This window comes from Antechinus flavipes, chromosome 3, assembly GCF_016432865.1.
Source record: "Antechinus flavipes isolate AdamAnt ecotype Samford, QLD, Australia chromosome 3, AdamAnt_v2, whole genome shotgun sequence".
Classification (NCBI taxonomy): domain Eukaryota; kingdom Metazoa; phylum Chordata; class Mammalia; order Dasyuromorphia; family Dasyuridae; genus Antechinus; species Antechinus flavipes.
The window spans coordinates 491,531,613-491,537,909 of NC_067400.1; positions in this window are offsets into that span (position 1 = coordinate 491,531,613).

Here is a 6,297-nt window from a genome sequence, read left to right on the forward strand (position 1 = left end):
TATTACATTGGCATATGTCTTAATTAAAATGTATATTGTGAGAACCAAAGAGGGGACTGCCTGCTGTGTAGTGATACACAGTGAACCTTTATTAATCAGCCTAAGGCTGGCACCAATAAGTTCAACTTTTCCATCTGGGTATATTTCCCTTTGCAATTGTATTGAATGAATGTAGAAGAAATTCCAATATGTCAGTTTATTATACAGATGTATTTGCACATGATCAAGAGGTCACCCAACTATATCTGGCTTCTCTGGTCTTTATCTCATGATTAAAGATGTCTTAGGGCTGAAGCTGTCTCTAGGAAAATTTGTAGGAGAAAATTTGGTGTTAGATCTTTAGCTATTGATAGTATCTATTTCTCTCAATTATGTATCTTACGACAGGCACTATATATTGTCAGAATAAAAAATCAATATTAACAAAAAATAATTGGAGAAAAGTATGTTTTCTTAATAAAAACAGAGTAATTACAGGAACGCATAGAGCATGCACAGTACTCTACATGTTTATATGTGTGTATATCCTTGCACGTATACATGTACAACTATTTCAGATATATGGTCAATGTTTAATTCAACCCCCTGTATTTTCTGCTACTTTAGGTTAATGATCAAAAAAAGCCTAGGATGGCAATATCACTCCAAGCTAGTATTTAGATAACATATAATTTTACTCTTCTGGCAAAATCCCATAAATTTTGGATAAAAAATCTTCCATGTATACAAAAAATGTCACATATTTCATGCTTTCAAGTTAATCTACATTATTCACAAGAGAGCTCCATAGACTCTAATTTAGAAGACAATGTACTATTTCTGCTACCAAAATGTTATCTGATTTTCAAGTCAATCAGAACAAAAAAGTGATTAAAAGAAAATAACACCTGCTGTAGATTGACATATGAATAATATCTAACTTATGGGTGGAAATGGTGAATGGGTGGAAAGTGGGAGAATGAAAATAAATCTGTTAAAAAAAAAACAACTAAAAATCAGGGGGTAGAGCTAAGATGGTAATGTAAAGGCAGGAACTTTCCCCAAATACCCAAAGCCTCCAAATACTTCTAACTAAAGACTCTAAACAAATTTTAAAGCATTGAATCCCACAAAAAAATGGAGTGGAACAATTTTCCAGCCAAAGACAATTTGGAAGATCAGTAGGAAAAGTCTGTTGCAACAGGATGGGACTGACAAGCAGTCCCAACACAGAAAACCAGGGATGGGCTTTAAGGCCTCTGAATTGATAACAATAACAAAGTTTCCAAACCTTTTAATCCACAGAGAAGATGACTTAGAAGTTCATCAGGAAAATTTTCTGGTACTATGGGGCAAGTGGAGTCCAAGAAAAGTAGCAGTGGGCCTTGAGAGAAACTAAATCTACAGTGATAACTTTAGGAGGAGCAGCTGCTTCCAGAAGTAATGAGGGTCAAAAATCTGGCCAGAAGAAGTTCTCTAGACAAGCCATGAGAAAAGATTCTGTTGGTTTGCAAATACTCAAATCCTGGATGCAGTCCTGGCTTAAGTTCTGGTGTGAGGAAGAGCACTAAAACGCCAAAACTTATAGCCATAGTGGAGCAGCAATCCTCCACACAGTTCCAGGGAAGACAGAGTGCTAGTGGTCACTCATAGACAAGGCCATAACCCAGGAGAGTAGCAAGCACATTTTTTCCATGAATCATACCACCTTGGAAGAATTGAAGATTTAAAAGTCAATAGAAATAACTCTGAAAACAGCTGCAAAAAAGAGGAAAAAAAAATCTGAAGCTTGAGATATTGCACTCTGTACACCGGAAACAAAGCTCTACTTTAACAAAAAGTTAAAGATTGAGTAAGATGCTGGGGAAATGAGCAAACAACAGAAGAAGATTTTGCCTTTGGTAACAAGGAAGATCAAAACATACTGAGAAAATGGAAAAAATCAAAGCTGCTACATACAAATATTTCAAGAAAAATAAGAATTTGTCTCAAGGAATCTTGGAAATCAAATAAGATAGGTACAGGAAAACATGAGAAGAAAAATGACCATGATGCAATAAGAAGTACAAAAAGTACAAAGGAGATGAATACAGAGAGGACTGGCGAGATTTACATGAACTGATGCTAAGTGAAATGAGCAGAACTAGAGAACATTATATACCTCAACAATGATACTGTATGAGGACATATTCTGATGGAAGTGGATTTCTTCAACAGAGGAGATCTAACTTAGTTTCAATTGATCAATGATGGACAGAAGCAGCTATACCCAAAGAAAGAACACTGGGAAATGAATTAAAGTGGTTGCATTTTTGTTTTTCTTCTCAGGTTATTTATACCTTTTGAATCCAATTTTCCCCGTGCAACAAGAGAACTGTTCAGTTCTGCACACATATATTGTATCTAGGAAATACTGTAACCTATTTAACATGTAAAGGACTGCTTGCCATCTGGGGGAGGGGGTGAAAGGAGGGAGGGGAAAAATTGGAACACAAGTTAGTGCAAGGGATAATGTTGTAAAAAAATTACCCTGGCATGGGTTCTGTCAATAAAAAGTTATTAAAAAAAAAAGAAAGAAAGAAAGAAAGAAAAGAAAAAGAAAAAAAAAAGTACAAAGGAGAAGATACCTTAAAAATCAATATTGATTTTTTGATTTTTAACCAAATGGGAAAAAAGATACAGAATTCACTGAGGTAAATAATTCCTTAAAAATTAGAAGTGAGCAAATAGACGCTAATGACTTTATGAGAAATAAAAAAACCAATAAAACAAAAGCCAAAGATTGAAAAAAGAAGATCACATGAAATACCTCATTGGAAAAACAACTTACTCTCAAAATAGATCCATGAGGGAAAATTTTTAATTATTTATCTATCTGAAAACTATTATCCAAAAAGAGCCTAGACAGCATTTTTCAAGAAATTATTAAAGATAACTGTCCTGATATTACTAAAGCCAGAGAGTAAAAGAGCAATTGAAAAATCCACTGATCACCTTCTGAAAGAAATCCTAAAATGAAAATTCCCAGGAATATTACACCCAAATTCAGGAACTCCCAGGTCAAGAAGAAAATATGGCAAGCATCCAGAAAGAAATTAGTCAAGTATATTGGAGCCACAGTTAAGATAACACAAGATTTGGCAGCTTCTACATTACAGGACCAGAGGGCTTGGAATATGATATTCTGAAGAGCAAAAGAGCTAGGATTAAAACCAAAAATCACTTAACCAGCAAAACTGAATATAATTCTTCAGTGAAAAAAATGTAAATTCAATGAAAAAGAGAATTTGTTACAATTTGTAATGAAAATACCAGAGCTAAAGAGAAAATTTGATTTATTTTGAATACAGGACTCAGTAGAATCATAAAGAGGTAATCAAGAAAGGGACATGATAAAGGACTTTATAAAGTTTGTCTGTTTATAGTCTTCCATTGGAGGATGATAATTATAACTCAATAGAACTTTCTCATTATTATGGCAGTTAGAAGGAGAGTATATAGACAAAGAACATAAACATGTGTTGAATATGAAGGGATAATATCTTTTTTTAAACATGAAATTAAGGCATAAAAGAGAAATATACTTAGTGAAGGGGAAAGATAGAGATGAATTAGCATGAATTACCTGAAATAAAAGAGGCAAGAAAAACCTTTTTACATAAGAGGGAAAGAGAAGAAGATTGCATGAATCTTGTAATGTTCAGGCTAGCTTTCTGGAGGTCCTCAGAATCAACCCGAATCCTTGGTATTAGTGGAGAAGTGATGAAGGCAGGACAGCCACCAAGAGACTGGTCAAAAATGGAATGTCTCATTTCCAGTCCTTCTGAGCCCTTATATCTTAGTACAATTATATCATTATAGCATACTGAATATGTGTGAACAAAGAACCATTATATCAACATATTAAATATTAAGTATATATACCAACTGGAGAACCATTATCTCGTCAATTCCACTGAGTTAATACCTTGTAACTCACTCTCATTAGAATTGGCTTAAAGGGGGTATAGAAATCTATCTTACCCCAGAGGAAAGTACAAGAGGAAAGGGATAAAAAACGGGGGAAGAAGAAAGGTCATATTGGGGGAGAGGGTAATTCAAAGTAATTCAATTTTCAGGAAGGACAAGGGAGAAGGAGAGAGAAAATAGAATAATTGGGAATGAGTGGAAAATGGAGGGAAATAGCAATAGTAATTGTAAAAATAATTGAATCAAATTTCTTTAATGAAGACCTCTCAACTATATAGAGAACTGAGGCAAATTTATAAAAATAAGAGCCATTCCCCAATTGATAAATGATCAAAAGACAGATGAAGCAATTAAAGTTAGCTATAGCCATATAAAAAAAAGTACTCTGACTCTCTTTCCACTTTCTTCTCTGCCCCCCTGCCTCTCCCCACCAAAATCATCATTTCTTATACAACACATCAGGACTTGCACAAAGAGTGGGCGGGGGTCATTCTTTCTCCAAGCATATATATTAATAGAGTATGGTCCAATTACTATTTAGCCTCACGTGCTTGGGACCTCAGTGCATCTACTCGAGCCTCAGCCTATTACATCTCCCACTTTCTTTTGTTTTAAAACACAGGTGGTCATGCCATCCGTGATTCCTCAGGAAATGACGTGAATGCACCAAAAAGGAGGTGATCACAACCCCCTCTGACATCTCAGGAAGGAAAATGAAAAGCACTAAAGGAAAGTAGGGGTTGCTAGTGGGTTTCTGGGCTGAAGGGTCTTATTAGAAACAGGTATGGACAAACCCATCAGCATGGGAAGTATTACACAAGCACATAGCAATAATGCAGAGGCTATTAGTGATGACTCTCCCCACAGTCAGTGCAGGCTTGATGTGGTGTAACAAACATGAATTGTACATGCAAGTAACAGTATAACAAACAATATAAATCAACATGGTGTTGCAAAAGATTGCCAGAAGTCCTAAAAGGAGGATAGTAAACAGCAGTCACACATACGCCTTCTTCAGCATCCAAGAGATAGTCCAAAACCAATCTATTGTCCATTGCTTCACATGTCAGGGAATCCAATGATCCCCCCAAGTTTTTGAAGTCCTGCAAAAGTGTTTTTTATGTGTTAGGGAATCCAACGATTCCAGCAGATTTTGAAGTCCTGTAACAATCTTATCATTTCTCAGAAAATCCAATGATTCTTGAGAGTTTTCAAGTCCTACAACAAACTTATGTCTCAGAGAATCCAATGATTCGTGAGGGTTTTCAAGTCCTACAACAATTTTATCATATCTCAGAGAATCCAAGGATTCCTGAGGATTTTGAAGTCCAACAATTTTCTGTGTCCATGAGTCAAACACCAGAACTGCTAGGCTCTTTCATTGGAGAGCACAATCAGCAACAGAACCACCTGATATTTCTTGGGTCTTCTCCTTTGTTTCAAGGGTCTGCTCCATCTCTGCGATGGACAAGGCAAATACAGCTTGTTGGCACCCATCTGATTCCTTCTCCACCTGTAGATACAAGCAAACCCTCTCCCCCAAGCAGTTAGCCTATCTGGTCCCTTCCATTCACACTTTCTGGGTCTCTCCACATCACCTGGTGATTATCTAAAGATAGTGGAGCTGCTCGCACAGGACACTGCCCTTCTGATGGGTTCTAAAACCTGTCTGCCGGAGCCAGTGCATCTTTGTCAAAAATCAAGAAGTTAATAGTATGAAAGGTTAGATTTAGAAGTTCTCTAGGGTTACCTGTGGCTCCCCCTTTCTTTTGTTTTTGGCGCAGTGTCTTAATGTCTCTGTTTCTCCTCTCTAGTATTGCCTGTCCTTGAGGATTAAAGGATATGACAGTGGTGTGTAAAATCTTATGCTGTGCACAAAAGTGTGCAAAATGTTTGGAGGTATATGCAGGACCATTGTCTGTTTTTATTGCAAGTGGCACACCCATAATGGCAAATGCTTGTGTGAGGAATTCAGTGACCACTTGGGCTGTCTCTTTTGCTGCTGGTATTGCAAAAGTGAATCCTGAAAAAGTGTCTACCATGATATGGATAAAAGACAGACGACCAAAAGATTTATAATGGGTCACATCCATTTGCCAGATTTCATTGAGTCTCAAACCATGAGGGTTCTTCCCTGGAAGCAGTGTAGGAGTGTGGAAAGGAAAGCAAGCCATACAGGATTTTACTAAGCTCCTAGCTTCCTCTCTTGTTATTCCAAATTGTAAACGTAAAGCTCGAGCAACCTGATGATATTTACAATGAGATGCCTGGGCTTCTTGGAATAAAGGAGTCAATACATATTGACCAACATAGGTAGAAGGCTATCTGCTTTTGAATTACGATCAAAAA